Source organism: Triticum urartu, chromosome 6 (assembly GCF_003073215.2).
Source record: "Triticum urartu cultivar G1812 chromosome 6, Tu2.1, whole genome shotgun sequence".
Lineage (NCBI taxonomy): Eukaryota > Viridiplantae > Streptophyta > Magnoliopsida > Poales > Poaceae > Triticum > Triticum urartu.
Window position 1 is genome coordinate 149,263,371 of NC_053027.1, and position 16,165 is coordinate 149,279,535.

Here is a 16,165-nt window from a genome sequence, read left to right on the forward strand (position 1 = left end):
CCAGTGCAGGAGAATGCTCCAAATGTCCAGGAGATTCCTCATGATGATATGAATATTCAGCAGGAGATTGTGGAAGAAAACTAGGTGAACCAGTCCCAGGAATCAATCATTCTTCAGGTTTCAGATGACTCTGTTAATGCTCAGCCAGTTGACGACTTAGCGATCATTCAACAACCAGCAGTCCAGCTACAGCCTCCTCTTCATGTTGGCAGAGTTCTTACTGTCTTTGGCCCTGTCTTACCACCTGTGATGCAAATGGGAAAGAGCTTTCCAGAAGTTAATGCCAACTATTTGCTCTGCTGACATCCCAAAATGCGTGTTCAGGCTTGATTTTGGTAATATGCTGCTGTCTAAAAACTCTTGGGACATTTGTTTTGAGGGGTCAGATGTTAATCTCTCTTTGCAACCTGTGACAGAGCCCACACCCTGCATTCAACACCAGGTTTCTCCTGTCAAGAGGCCAGTTGCAAGGGCACTCTGTTTTGACGACATCTCTAAACCTGTCAGGGAGTCATTTGAGTTCTCTGCTCTGCCTGAGGTTACTGTCGGTGTTCTGGGAACGCGGGTCCCCAGACTTGCCTGCCTACGGCCTGCGGCGTGGCTCAAAGGGCCCCCAGCACGGCCCGTCTTCATCAACACAGACCCAAGACCCTCGCGAGGGGCCAAGCCTCGCGGGGCGGATGACACGGAGCTTCCTCAGGCACGGCTTCATCAGGATGGCTCGCGAGGAGGCGGAGATATCAAGGCGGGGTACCTCATGAGGTGCCCGTGACGCAAGCCATGACGACCAAGGGCGCCAGGCGGGCGCCAGCCTGCGCAGTGTCCTCCTTTCCTCTTTGGTGCAAAGGGAGCAAGCGCAGGCGAGAGCATCAAGCAAAGGCACCCATTTCGGTGCAACGAGACCAAGACCAGTCCAACGGTAGGGAGGAAGTCATTGTGGAGCCCAAGCCAGCGTCACCACCAGAGTCTTTGGCAGGCGAGGACCAACTTTAGTCAGCATAATTGTACCAGATGTTCCCCTTCCAAATGGCCAATTGTTGGCGCCCTTCCCGCTCAATATTTGGGGAAGAGGCCCAGGGCCTTTGCCTATAAATAGGACTAGCCACCCCCAGGGTAGCAGGGGGGAAAATCGGAGAAGGGGGAAAATTGGAGAAGAGAGAGAAAGAGAAGAGTGACTGAACTCCTCCTAGCAGTTCATCACCCCAGCCAGGAACAGACCCTTGCGAGGCTGTTCTTCCTTGTATTGCTCATCATCATCAGCCCAAGAGGCAATCCACCACACCACACACTAGAGTAGGGTATTACACCACAACGGTGGCCCGAACCAGTATAAACCCTGTGTCTCTTGTGCTGTTCTTTTCACAGCTTAGATCTTAGCGAGGCGGATGGGCGCAGGTAGGTAGAAGGCGAAATCTTGGCGTGCACCCCAGTGTTCGAACCTCAAGGGTCTGCCGGAACCCGAAATCCGACATTTGGCGCGCCAGGTAGGGGTGCGCCGGAATTCGTCTTCCACCACCCTGTTCTCCTCCGACCATAGCGTCCATGTCTGACGCTCGTCGGGCCCGCGCCGAGCGCCGGGCCGCTCTCGCTTCCCGCGTCGCCCAGACGGCTCCTGTCGGCGGGCATCCTCGCCGTTCCCCATCACCTTCCTTCAACGCTGCCACCGACCCGGCGGGGGATGAGCGACAAGCGTCGTCTCACCATCCGTCCGTGCGGCAAGACGGCCGCACCGCTACTCCCTCGCTCACCCTAGCTGGTTCTTCGTCCCGCGCGCTCCACGCGCCCATGGAGGCTCGAACTGTGCTCATCGCGACAAACGAGCTCCTGCGCTACCGTCTCGTGGACGACGTCTACGAAGAATGGCTCGACCGCGTTGCCAAGCTTGTCCGCGCCGCAGGGGGCTCTCCTGCACCGGTCGTTCCGCTGCACCGCACCCCGCCCCGCGCGGGCGATGAAGCTCCGGCGGTGCCCCGGCCGCCTCCTCCCCAAGAAGGCGCCATGGCTCCAAGGCGCGTGGCCCCTGGGCGGAACCCGCTCCGTCAGGTGCCAGCGCGGCAAGAGCAGAGCTTCCATGAAGTCCCTCGCCCGCAAGAAGCTGCCCGGGCGCTCCCTGCTCCAACACGTCGCGACCATGCTCCTGCTCCCGCACGTCAAGACCCCGCGCTGCTCCCAGCTGCAGCGCGTGGGGACATGCAAGACCAAGATCTCCGTCACCCAAGGCCTCCCGTGGCCATAGCAGGCTGCCGCGCCTTCACCACCGAGCCACGCAGCGTCGCGTGGCCCGGCAAGTTCAAGCCAGACCTGCCTCCTCGTTACGACGGCATGGCCGACCCTGCGGAGTTCCTCCAGCTCTATGAGCTGGGCATCGAAGCTGCCAACGGAGACGAGACGGTCATGGCGAACTGGTTTCCCATGGCGCTCAAGGACGGGGCCCGCACCTGGCTCCTAAACCTGGCTCCAGGCACGATCTCCTCCTGGGACAAGATGCGCACCCGCTTCATCGCCAACTTCCAAGGTACTCGCGACCGGCCACCCGCCGTGAGCGACATACGCCGCATCAAGCAACAACCCGGAGAGACCCTGCAGAAGTACATCCAGCGCTTCAACAATGCACGCCTCAAGATTCCCAAGGTGACCGAGGAGGCCATCATCTCAGCCTTCTCCGACGGCGTGCGCGACGTCAAGATGAAGGAGGAGCTGGCGATGCATGAAGACCTGTGCACTTCCTTGGAGTTGTTCAACTTGGCAACCAAGTGCGCCAGGGATGAGGAAGGGCGTCTCTCCCTCCTCGAGCTGCCTGCCCCAGACCCAGAAGAGAAGAAGCCCAAGGCCAAGGATGTGAAGCGCAAGGGGGCTGCCGTGCTCGCGGCAGAACCAGACACCAAGAGGGGCAGAGATCAGCCCGAACCTCCCAAGGGCAGTCGATACTGTGTGTACCACGACCTCCACACCCACAACACCAATGAGTGTCAAGAGCTCCGAGCCGTGCGAGAAGGAAGGATCGGCCGTCGCCCCGACCGCGGTGACCGGGGCTACGGTCGAGGAGGAGTAAGGAATGCAGGACGTTGGGAAGACCGCTGCCCGCGCCAGGGGTGGTGCGATCGACCTCGCGAGGATCGCCGGCAAGACCCGCCTCGCGAGGGAGACTGGAGGGATCAGCCTCGCGAGGATCGCCCGCAAGGCAACGCAGGCCCCCTTCCGCTGCCACCGTAGCCAAGGAGAAACAAGGACCACCATCAGGACGAGGGGGCTGGGGGCTTCCAGGAGCCGCGCGCGATCGCCTGCATCCTGGGCGGGGCTCAAGCCCCAGCCTCTCAACGCATCTTCAAGCAGTTCGCCCATGAAGTGAATGCAGTCCTCCCCAAGCTGGAAGCCACGCGCCCTCTCAGGTGGTCGGCGTGCGCCATCACGTTCAGCTCAGCAGATCAGCTCAAGTGTGCGGCCACAGTCGGAGTCCTCCCGATGCTTTGTTCCCCAATAATCAGCAACATGGTGGTCACCAGGACCCTCATCGATGGCGGGGCAGGGCTCAACGTCCTGTCCGTGGAAACATTCAACAATCTCCAAGTGCCCTACACCTAGCTTCAGCCAACGAAGCCCTTCTCCGGAGTCACCGACGGCTCCACGGTCCCGATTGGGCAGGTCCGCCTCCCTGTCACCTTCGGGGCACGCGGCAACTACCGCACCGAGCTCATCGACTTCGACGTCGCTCACATTCGCCTGCCGTACAACGCCATCCTTGGGTACCCAGCGCTGGCCAAGTTCATGGCCGTGACTCACCACGGCTACAACGTCCTCAAGATGCCAGGAAGTGGCGGAGTCATCATGGTGCCCTGTGAAGAGAAGGACGCAGTGTGTTACCTGGAACGAGCCTTTCAGGACGCATCACTGGAAGACCCGGATCGCGGAAGCAGGAGGCTTCCCGAGACCGCCCCCAAGAAGAAGAAGACATCGTCCGGCCCGGCCCCTCAGGAGGCAGGCCCCTCAGGGCCCGCGCCTGCCCAGGGGGGACCTCCTTCCGTGGCATAGGAAAGCGCGCCCGGCGCCCTCCTCAGGCAGGGCTCGGGGGCTCTCCCCTGGAGGGCCACCGACCTGGCTAAGGTCACGAAGGAGGTGCTTGGGCACCACATGGAGGCGTGTTTCGAAGCACGTTTCCCTCAAGAAGGGGTAAGGCAAGGAGGGCCAGACCCTCAGGAGTTCGTCAGCAAGGCCATTCAGGAGCTACAGGAGTCAAGAGTCATGAGAGGCGGCCGCCGCCTACCAGCTGTGGCTCCCCATCCAGGCGAGGATGGTGGGCTGCGCGTCTGCATCGACATACCAGGGCTCAATCGAGTCACCTCTCTGGAGCGCCTCTGACCATCGCGAGTGGGGCGCTGCGAAGGTCCACCCCACAGCTACGTTCGCATGCCTTACGGCTTGCCGAACGCGGCTGCCACGTACCAGCGCCTCATGAGGGGCATCATGGAGGCTCAAGAGGCCGGGCGTTCCGCAGCCCTGGCGGAGATGGAGATGGTCCGTGAGGAGCCACCAGCGCCTCCGGAGCCTCCCGAGGCCCCTGGGCCTGGGGGCTCGTGAGGATCGGCTTCCGCAGCCCACCGAGTCAGCTACACCAACACTCCTTCGTCCTCAAGATCATCAGGTGACGTCTTTCAAGTTTCATTTCCAGCTGGGAGCGCCCCCCCAGGGCTGCATTATTCCCAGGCCGCGTGGGTCCGCCCCTGCGGCATGTATCCCTTTTATTTCATGTTGTTAGCTTACTTTGTTGGGGGCTCCCCACGGGCTGCATCATCCCCAAGTCGCTCGGTCCAGACCCAGCTGCATGTATCCCTTTTGCGTTTATTTCTGGCTATGCGTTCGACCCACCATGCTTGATTATTTGATGCCTGTCCATGGCACCTCTTCTTCTCCATGCAGACCACCTGCACATTAAAGGGGGGGGGGTACCTGAGCATCGCGACTCAGGGCTCTTACTGGCTCTCCAGCCCTCACCCTCTGGCCTTGTCCACGGCATCGTGACCTGGCATACCAGCAACGGCTGAGACCAGCACGAGGGCCGGGACCCGAGGACGTAGAGTGTAGGCATCTAACCAAGTTTGCAGGGACACATCACAACATAAGGCCCAGTGCCAGGCGCAACCCGCCTAGAGATAGGGCCCCGTGTGTCCCGCGCTGGCTCACGGGTGCCCAGATACACCTCGCCAGGCCCTACCGTGCCAGCCACGTGTTAGGGCGGGGCTGTACACGCCCCGGGGGCTCCTTCCGGAGGGGAGCCCCCTCCCACGTAGCAGTGGAAGCACCATGCTCCGCACTGGCTGACGACACTGCCGAGGAGCGGCTATGCCCGTACACATACGGAAGTGCTATGCTCCGCGCTGGTGATAAACAACTGAGGGCGGCCCCTGGGATGCATCAACCTCAGGGAGCCCAGAGCTCATTGTCTAGCCTCATTGCAACGCCTTCCCTCGGGAGTGCCGCGCGAGGGGGCTGGGCACGGGGGCTACACCTGGGTCACGCCCAGATGCACGCCACCCAGCCAGGCCCCCCCGAGCCTGGTTCGTCGCGCGTCTCTCCCCGAGCAGAGCCAAGGTACGAAGGCCGTTTGAGCGTCAAGGGGGACTCCTGAGCATCGCGACTCAGGAGCCTAACTGGTCACGTAGCCCCTCACTCCTTAGTACCGAAAGGCTAACAGCGGTTGAGGTGTGCGCGCGGCCGGGCCCTGCAGACGTAGAACGGTAGATCCACCCACATCACACCTCCCTACTTGCTGTTCGTGCGCCAAGGGGGACTCCTGAGCATCGCGACTCAGGAGCCTAACTTTTCACGTAGCCCCTCACTCCTTGGTCCCGTCCTGGTTTCCGGTCGAGGATAACGGCGACTGAGGTATGGGCGAGGCCTGGCTCTTCCGGCGTAGAACATAAGCAAGTAGGAAGGAAAAGCGTAAATTTCAAGGAATTCAAAAGCAAATATTACAGTCCACATTGTTATCTCAATGCCAAACGCAAGTTTAAACGCCTCCCCGAGGCATGATACATGTGCAGGAATTAAAGGCAGGACAGGAGCCACAACGGAGTCACTTGTCGGCGGTGGAGCACCGCGGAGTGGGTTCGCCTCATGGAGCAGCGGGGTCGGCAGCGCCTTGCTTCGTCTTGGTGCTGAAGGCCGGAACTTCCCCAGCAGAGCCTCCGCGCGACCCTTCACGGCCTTGGCAGCGGCAGCGGCACGCTCGCCGCTTACTGGCTCCAGCAGGCTGTCGAGGTCGACGCCGGGATCGTGAAGGTTGATGTGGGTGAGGACCCACGTCAGCGCTGCAGAAGACAGGACACGCGCCTCGGCCTCGGCCGTGGGGCAAAGGCCCAGCGCGACATCTTCAAGAGCGCGAACCAGGAAGGGAAGCAGCTTGGCGGGGCCGTCCTCGGCGCCAGCCAGCGGGCTCTCGAGGCCGCTGTCGTAAAGCGTCCTCAGCGAGGAGCGAGCCTTCGCCTCCATCTCCGCGAAGGCCACACGGTCCTCGGCAAGAACCTGGGCCTTGTCGTCCAGCTCGACCTTCCTCGCCCCCAGCTCCAGCTCCAGCGCGACTAGGCGGTCGCGGCGGTTCCTGAGCTTGGCCTCCCGGCCCTCGACGGCCGCCTCGCGAGCCTTCACGCCTTCTTCCTGCTCTTGGCGAAGGCGGACCTCTTTCGCGAGCTGGTCCCGCAGGCTTGGCAGCTCGTCCTCCAGCACCTTGCAGCGACCACGGACGTCGACCACCTCCCCCAGGGCTGCGTCACGAGCAGCCTTCGCCTCAAGGACGGCCTGCCTCTCCTCATCGCAAGCCGTCGAGGCCTGGACCAGCGCCGCCCGAATCAAAGCGTCAGAGCGAATCCATCTTGAAGCTAGCTCCAAGTGCCCGGCCACCATGCGAGGGTCGGCGCCAAGAAGATCCTGCCTCAGCCGGTCCAGCTCAGTAGCAGCACGATCCAGAACGGCAGGAGGAGTCAAAGAGACAACAGTCGGTGGAGTAGGAGGAGAAGGCGGCAGCGCGACCACAGTATCCTGAGGCGAAGCCTACTGCGCCCCAGCGGCTGTAGTGGCGGCAGCAGGCAAAGGCACCTCGGGAGTCACTTGGGCCATGGGGGCTGAGCTCGCCCCAGCCGGCTCAGCCAGGCCTCGCGAGGATGACCGGGTAGGAGAAGCCCGCGCGTCGTTGTCACCTTCCTTCGCGGGCAGAGGCGCTGCCACGGATGGAACCTCAGGAGCTCCCTTCGACTTCTTTGCTGCGGGCGCCAGCCTATCCAAGAGATGCGGACGTCAAGCCTCAGAAGATGAACAAGAAATAAAGACAAGAATCAAGCGCTTACGGGTCATCGCCAGTAAGCTCAAGCGGCCTCCGGCCAAATTTGAAGCCTGAAATCCGGCTGGAAGGGTCAACCTCGGGAAGCTTGGAAGCGGAAGGCACGTCTGCGGTCCGCCTCGGGGCCTGGGCAGACCCGCGGGAGATCAGCCCGGTCCTGTCTTTCTTAGGGATCGGGGGCAAGCTCCCACCATCCTGCTCGTCATCATCCTCGTCATCATCGCTCGGAGAGAGGCGGAGAACGCGGGACCTGCGCCGGGGGAGGGGAGCCCTCGACTCTCCGTCAGTCGCCTCGGAGTCAGGCCCTTTCTCCCGCTCCCCTCCTTCCTACTCTTCGCTGGAGTCGTCGGAGGACACGTCCACCGATTCCCCGGGAGTCTCCATGGGCACGGGCCCATCCCCGTTGAAGACGGGCATGGACTCCACTACCCACTCCTAGTCGTCGCGGAGGAACAAGGGCGTAGGACTGCCCTCCAACCTCGCCACATCGCCCCCGACCAGAGATTGGAGGACGACAGCCAGATCTCCGTCGGCCAAGGCCGTGGGGCTTGGATGGGGCCTCCACATCGGAAGTGAGTACTGCCTAAGCGGAGCCAGCTGGTGCTCCAGGAATTCCCTCCGCAGCGAAGCGCCGGTCAGCTTCGCCGCAGCCATGTTGGCCGGCCTCAGATCCGCGTCCATCTTCTCCAACACCAGCTTCGCGTGGGGGTCCGCGAGCTCCGCTCAACCCCAAACGCTGGAACTCGTGGGTTGCTCCGTGGGCAAGATCAGCCGAGGGTGGATGCGCCCAGCATCTGCCAAGACCCACTTGCTCCTAAAGCGCTCGATCCTTTTCCCGGGGTTCGAAATGGCAATGGCGCCACCGTACGCGATGAAGCTCGCGCACGCGGAAGCAGGACCGCAAGAGGTCCGGAGGTAGAAGTAGTGGCGCACCAAGGCCACCGAGGGCTGCACCCCTACGTGAGCCTCGCAGTAATAGGCGAAGATTGCCAGGAGAAGGACGGAGTTGGGGTGGAGATGCAGAGCCTGTAGCTTATAATGGCGGAGGACAGAGAAGAAGAACTCGGAGAAGGGAGGCACCAGGCCAGCAGCAATGGCGCTTACAAAGAACGGATGGAAGGTGCTCCCTTGGCCCTCGGGGGTGGCGGAGCCGGCCTTGAACACCTTCGCCCCATTGATGCCCTGCGCCGCCGCCATCCGGCGCAACCGGGCGAGGCTCGCCTCCGACACGTTCGGCGAGTCCAGGGCAGACGAGTACCAAGCTCCGGCCGGGGACTGACGAGGCGCCATGGCTTCCTAGGTCACGCGGTCGGAGTAGATCTGGAAATTTTGGAGGAAGGAAGGAGAGGCGCAAGAAAGGGGATCTGAGCAGCAACCGGAGAAAGCAAAAAGCAAAGCCTAGGCAGATGCCGCTCCTTTATCAACTCGCGCGATTGTGGAGACGCCCACGTCCAGTCAACCGCCACGCGGCGCCCAAGGCCGCAGGCTGTTAGGGCCCGCGGCGCTTCGCTCTTGCCCTTTCGCCTCCCTGCACGGCCAAGTCTAGGCGCGCCTTGGGACCGGGGGCTACTATCGGCGTTCTGGGAACGGGGGTCCCCAGACTTGCCTGCCTGCGGCCTGCGGCGTGGCTCAAAGGGGGCCCAGCACGGCCCGTCTTCATCAACACAGACCCAAGACCCTTGCGAGGGGCCAAGCCTCGCGGGGCGGACGACACGGAACTTCCTCAGGCATGGCCTCATCAGGGTGGCTCGCGACGAGGCAGAGATATCAAGGCGGGGTACCTCACGAGGTGCCCGTGACGCAAGCCATGATGACCAAGGGCGCCAGGCGGGCGCCAGCCCGCGCAGTGTCCTCCTTTCCTCTTTGGTGCAAAGGGAGCAAGCGCAGGCGAGAGCATCAAGCAAAGGCACCCGTTTCGGTGCAACGAGACCAAGACCAGTCCAATGGCAGGGAGGAAGTCATTGTGGAGCCCAAGCCAGCGTTACCACCAGAGTCTTTGGCAGGCGAGGACCAACTTTAGTCAGGATAAGTGTACCAGATGTTCCCCTTCAAAATGGCCAATTGTTGGCGCCCTTCCCGCTCAATATTTGGGGAAGAGGCCCAGGGCATTTGCCTATAAATAGGACTAGCCACCCCCAGGGTAGCAGGGGGGAAAATCGGAGAAGGGGAAAAATCGGAGAAGAGAGAGAGAGAGAAGAGTGACTGAACTCCTAGCAGTTCGTCGCCCCAGCCAGGAACAGACCCTCGCGAGGCTGTTCTTCCTTGTATTGCTCATCATCATCAGCCCAAGAGGCAATCCACCACACCACACACTGGAGTAGGGTATTACACCACAATGGTGGCCCGAACCAGTATAAACCCTGTGTCTCTTGTGCTGTTCTTTCCATAGCTTAGATCTTAGCGAGGCGGAGGGGCGCAGGTAGGTAGAAGGCGAAATATCCGTGCGCACCCCAGTGTTCGAACCTCAAGGGTCTGCCGGAACCCAAAATCCGATAGTTACCACCAAGCATGGCCGTAAACCTAGAACTCCTAAGGTTTTGGTTGATACAGAGGTGCGCCGCAGCGCAAGACTAAGTGCGTTACGTGATGGTTACCATAGATCTCCAAGCCGAGCTTTCCAGCAGCCCAAAACCCAGAGCTCTTTCAAGAGGCACCGGACCAGATCATCTCAGTCGGAGGAGAATCAATCAGTGCCTCCACCAACACCTGTTGCTGATCTTCAGCGTATTGGGGCAAGTCTATGCATTGCACCAGAGAAGATTTCCAAGGAAAAGCTTGAGACTAATCCTTCTATCTCAACCAGCAGCAAGGGTTCTGATGATTAGTCGCATCGGACGGCTTGATGGTCCATGGCGTACAAATATAAATGCCATTTATCTGCTCCTATGTTTTATGTTGGGGTTTTATCCAAACTCTTTAGTTTGTGAGTGTAGGTCATTACGTGATCTACTTTTGTTGCTTTCTGTTATGGTTTGTAATGAATCAATCCGGGTTTAGAGACTGGAAGGTATTATGTTGGAACGTGCGTGGCCTTAATTCTGAAGCACGTCAGCTTGCGGTCAAACAAAAGATTGATGAAAGTGGCTGTTAGGTCGTTTGTTTGCAAGAAACAAAATGCATGGACATTGATCATAGGTTTATTAGAAAGTTCTGTCCTCACCGCTTTGATAATTTCTCCTATGTGCCTTCAGTAGGGGCCTCGGCTGGTATGATTGTCATTTGGAATTCTTCTTTCTTTGAAGGAAAATTAATTGAGGCAAGGCACTATGGTATAATTATGGAATTCCATTCTAAACATACTTCTGAAGTTTGGAACCTAGTGTCAGTATATGGTCCGTGCCAGGGTCAGGCCAGGGATGATTTTGTTCAATGGTTATACAACCTAAACATCAACTCTGATGATAATTGGCTGCTTTTAGGGGACTTCAATTTCATGCGATCGTTGGAAAATCGAAACCTGTCCGGGGGTAATGTTAATGATATCTTTCTGTCTAATGAAGTGATTGGCCATCTGGGCCTCGTTGAGTTACCAATTAAAGGACGGCAATTTACTTGGTCGAATATGCAAACTGAACCTTTACTAGAGCAGATAGATTGGTTCTTTACTTCAGTTGCATGGACAGCGGACCATCCTAACACACTGGTAGTACCCCTTGCACGCACGACTTCTGATCATGTTCCGTGTGTGGTCTCGATTGCTACTGCTATCCCAAAAGCTAATATCTTCTGTTTTGAGAATTATTGGATTGACTTGCCTGGCTTTTATGACTGTGTGGCTCAGGTTTGGAATAAATCCGCGGAGAGACCCTCGGCTGCTCTAACCGTTTCCTCTAAATTCAAGGCTCTGCGGTATGCACTCAAGAAATGGCACATGAATTTGTCCACAATTAAAGCACTCATTGCTGGTTGCAACAAAGTAATTCTATTCTTAGATGGTCTAGAAGAGATTAGACCTTTGTCAAGACCGGAGTTTAATTTCAGGCGAATTGTGAAATTGCATTTGGAGGATACTTTGCACTCGCAATTTGTATATTGGAAACATCGTTGTACTATACGCAGCATAAAAGTTGGGGAGGAAAATTCTAAGTTTTTCCATGCAATGGCCACGGAGAGATATAGGAGAAACACAATTTCCTCCATTAAGAATGCTGATGGTGAAGTTGTCTCGGATCACCAACAACTTGCGAACATGTTTTGGTCTGATTTTAATCAACGAATGGGCTCTGCAAAAGGAATTCACATGGGTTTTGACTTAGACACATTAATTCCGAGATTTGATGGCCTTGAGGATCTATCCCAGCCTTTTACTGATTCCGAGGTTGATGCTGTCATTAAACACATGCCACCGGACCGGGCCCCTGGTCCTGATGGTTTTTCTGGTCTATTCTTAAAGAGATGCTGGCCAATCCTAAAGGAGGATTTCATGCAACTACTGAAGGAGTTTTAAGAGGGAAGATGCAGTTTGGAATGTCTTAACACTTCCTTAGTTACCCTTATACCGAAAAAGTTGAGCCCTGAAGTGGTTGGAGATTTTCGGCCAATCTCTTTGACCAACACGTGCTTGAAATTCTTATCCAAGCTGCTTGCTAATCGACTCCAGAAGGTGATCCTAAGGTGCATCCACCGTAATCAATATGGTTTTCTTCGATCTCGGTCGATCCAAGATTGCCTAGCATGGTGTTTTGAGTATATACACCAATGTAAGGCCTCGAAGAGCCCCGTCGTCCTCTTAAAGCTGGATTTCACTAAAGCTTTTAACACAGTTGAACATGACCTAATCCTTAGAATCATGCAACGCAAGGGCTTTGATTCCGGATGGAGTGGTTGGATCAATACTATCCTATCTATTGGATCTTATTATGTGCTCCTCAACGGTGTGCCAGAGAAGCACTTTGTCTGCAGAACGGGCGTGCGTCAGGGGGATCCTCTCTCACCGTTGCTTTTTGTGATTGCGGTGGATTTACTGCAATCTGTTGTCAATGAGATGTGCTCCAGGAATATTCTATCTCTGCCAATCCCAACTAACTGCAATGATTATCCGATAGTACAATATGCCGACGACACTTTAATTGTTCTGCCTGCGATCGATGAGCAACTCATTGCCTTCAAGGAAATGCTGGCTACTTTTGCTGAGTCCACTGGTTTGCGGGTTAACTTCAGTAAATCCTCTCTCATTCCTATAAACATGTCTGATGAGGATGGAGCTAGAGTGGCCTCTCTGCTTGGATGTGATGTTGGGACGATGCCTTTCACGTACCTAGGACTGCCAATGGGAACTTCTAGGCCTACAATCTATGATCTGCTTCCTCTGGTTGACCGTGTTGAGCACCGTTTATCTGCATGATCATGCTTACTAAACCAAGGGAGCCGACTGCAGTTTCTTCAGTCGGCGTTGTGCTCCATGCCAATATATTTTTTGTGCACATTATCGCTCCCAAAAGGCATCTTGCAGCAGTTAGAATGAATCATGAGACAGTGTCTGTGGAGAGGCAACACGGATAATCCACGTCAATCACTGGCTGCTTGGGATTTAGTCTGATGCCCTAAGGATGTTGGGGGTCTGGGTGTTCTTAACTTGGCCATCCAAAATGAGGCTCTTCTTCTAAAGCATCTATTCAAGTTCTTCAATAAGGTGGATGTGCCCTGTGTATCTTTAATTTGGGACACTTATTACGCAGCATCACCGCCCCAAAGCACACAGAGTTGTGGTTCATTTTGGTGGCGTGATATCATGAGTTTATATCCCAAGTTCTACAAGCTTGTTGTTCCACAAGTTCTTGCTGGTGACACGGTGCTTTTTTTGGCTTGATCGTTGGCAGCTGGGAAATCGTGTTGTCCTCTTGCAGGATTGTTTCCCTCGGCTACACTCATTTGTTGTGGATGATGCAATTACAGTCAAGGACTTTATGGAGCAGCCTAATATCTTGGATCATTTCCATTTTCCTCTTTCGTAGGAGGCCTTCTCGGAACTCACGCAATTACAGGCCCTCCTACCTTTGATCAATCTGGATGGTCAGAGCAAGGATATTTGGAAATGGCCATCAAAGACTGGAGTCTTCCTGTCAAAAATATATTATGATTCTTGCTTCTCACACCTAGTGGTTGACCCAATTTTATGGTGGATTTGGAAATGTGCATGCACGTTAAAAATGAAAGTTTTCAGTTGGCTTGTGTTAATGGATCACCTGAATACCAGGGATATGATGCAACGTCGACATTGGATCATCCAGGATGGCACATGTGTGCTATGCAACCTTGCACAACATGAGGATCGGGCTCATCTCTTCTTTGCTTGAAACTTTATCCAAAGGGTTTGGAACTATCTTGGAATTTCTTGGACCGTTCAACCGAACCAAACCACACATGAAATGGCACAAGCAGTTAGGAAGGATTTTGGCTTCCCTTTTTTCTCTGAGGTTGTATTCACTGCTACCTGGAACATTTGGATACAAAGGAATGGGAAGATTTTCAGAAATGAACAACCAACATTCAGAGCTTGGAGAAGAAATTTCATTCATGACATCTCTCTTCTTTCTCATAGGATTAAATGTAAATATAGAGATAGTCTTCTGTCTTGGATAGCTAACCTTTCTTAGCCTTTTCTTGTAAGTATCCTTTCTTTACTCTGTACATCCTAAGCTTGTAACTTTCTTGCATTTTATTAATAAAGGACTGTGAGGCTGTTGCCTTGAAGTAAATAGTCAAAAAAACAAGTACAATCATATATTTCACATAAATTCCAAGCATATCACTGCAAACTATAATTTGATCCAGTAAAAGTTTCCCTTTTTCAGCTATGCGGTGTCGCACATAACAAGCATGCTCATCTACAGATTTTCCCTCAACAAAGCTAGTTGGGGTTTCAACCTGAGCACATAGGGATCGAAGATGATCCAAGTAAAAAGCTTTAGTAGTGTGATAGATTTTGTGATGCGGAGCATCCTACGGACATCACCATGTCAAGAGTCCGTTTGGCACGTGACACATGCGACCTCTACTTCACATACACAAAGGTGAATCATCTCCTTTACACGTGCTCACTTGACCCCTTCGAGGATGGTATACTACTTGACACTCCACTCATGTGCATGCATAGGTATCGTCGGAACACTACAGACGATGAGGAGGAGTGCAAGCGCCAAGGAACAACTACACCATCTGCGAGAGAAGCATGGAAACAAAGACGCAAGAAGAAGAGTTGTCGAAGAAGCTCCAGCCACCGGACGACCGGTCGGGTCCGGACGTCCGGCGCCTGAAGATCCACCGGAAGACCGTCGATGCCACACCCGAGCCAAATGAGCGGACGTCCGACGCTAGCGGACGACCGACGACCGGACGACCGGCCCCCTCCGGAAATCCGGCACACCTGCGTCCGAGCCAAATCGAGCGGACGTCCGATGTCTACCGGACGACTGGCCGCCCATGAGTCTCCGGACGTCCGACGCCCACCGGACGTCCGACCCCTGGCTGTGTCCAGTTGCAGGCTGAGGCCCATGTACCCCTTCATTTCACCCCCCATTTGCACTAAGACTATAAATAGACCTCTCCCTCCTCCTTTGTAGGGTCAGCGTTGTGATAGCTCATTTGAGAGATAGAGCTATGCTCATCCATATCGGATCTACTCCACGAGAGAGACTGCGGCCTCTACGGAGAAGATCCCTTTGGATTCAAGCCCCCTTTCTAAGGGAAGACCCCCCCGTGGATTCAAGACCTCCTTACGGAGAAGAACCGGTTACCGTTTGTATCGTCCATTGTTGACTTTGGATCTTGTATCTCACCTTTGTGTTCATTGATCTAGCGCATGTGTGATCTATTCTTGTTGGTTGAGTGATTTCTATCATGTTTCCTCTTGTGTTTCCCTCATTTTCCCCTCGTGTTCATCGCGGGATCCGCTCCTTTCGTGAAAGATCGGCCTATAGGGTTCCTACCCTACATCATCTTGGTATCATGAGCAAGGTTGATCACGATTTCGGAGCCTCCCCCACCATTTTCTAGCCTTCTTTTGCTTGATTTCGTCCTAAATTCGAAAATCCCCACCAAAAATAGCCCCAAATTTTTTGTGATTTGTTGGTTTGATGATGTTTTGTTGATTTTGATCCATGGATTTGCTTGGTTTCAAGTGGATCTAGCATCTCCCCAAGTTTCCACATCTTTCATCCATGAAATCTCATCAATTTTGACCCCAAAATCCCCAAATTCCGCCCAAAATCGCGTCCCGAATCTCGGATCTGGAGTTGACCCCGATACACTGGACGACCGTCAGCTTACCGGACGTCCGGAGCCGCCGGAACCACCGGACGTCCGACCTTACCGGACGACCGGAACCCCCTAACCCGAGCAGAATCAGCGGATTTCCGACCCAACCGGGTGTCCGGCGAGCGGAAGACCGTTTTTTCCGGACATCCGCTACCTGTAGATATCAACTTCGCTCAAATTTTGTCTCGGCCATAACTAATTCATCCGAACTCCGATTTTGACGTTCTTTAGCTCGTTGAAAAGCTCTTGACATCCTCCTTCCCAAAAAAATACCACCAACATATTTTGACTACATCAAATTTTGACAATTTTTGGCATCTTTGCCCAGGGCTTCCACCACATCATCCGCTACACCACCACCGACTTCCGCAACCTAACCAATTTTGTTCCCTGTCACATTAGTGGTTGCTTGAGGAGCGATTTGAGTCTCCTAAAGTGTCTAGGCTACTTCGTGACGGTTGCTTCTTCATCAACCACCACCACCACTTCCGCATGGGCTTGACCACTATACACTTCCGCCACCCTAACTTAACCCAATTTTGTTTGTGTTGTGAGTTGTGTATCCTAAGGTGTTTCGGC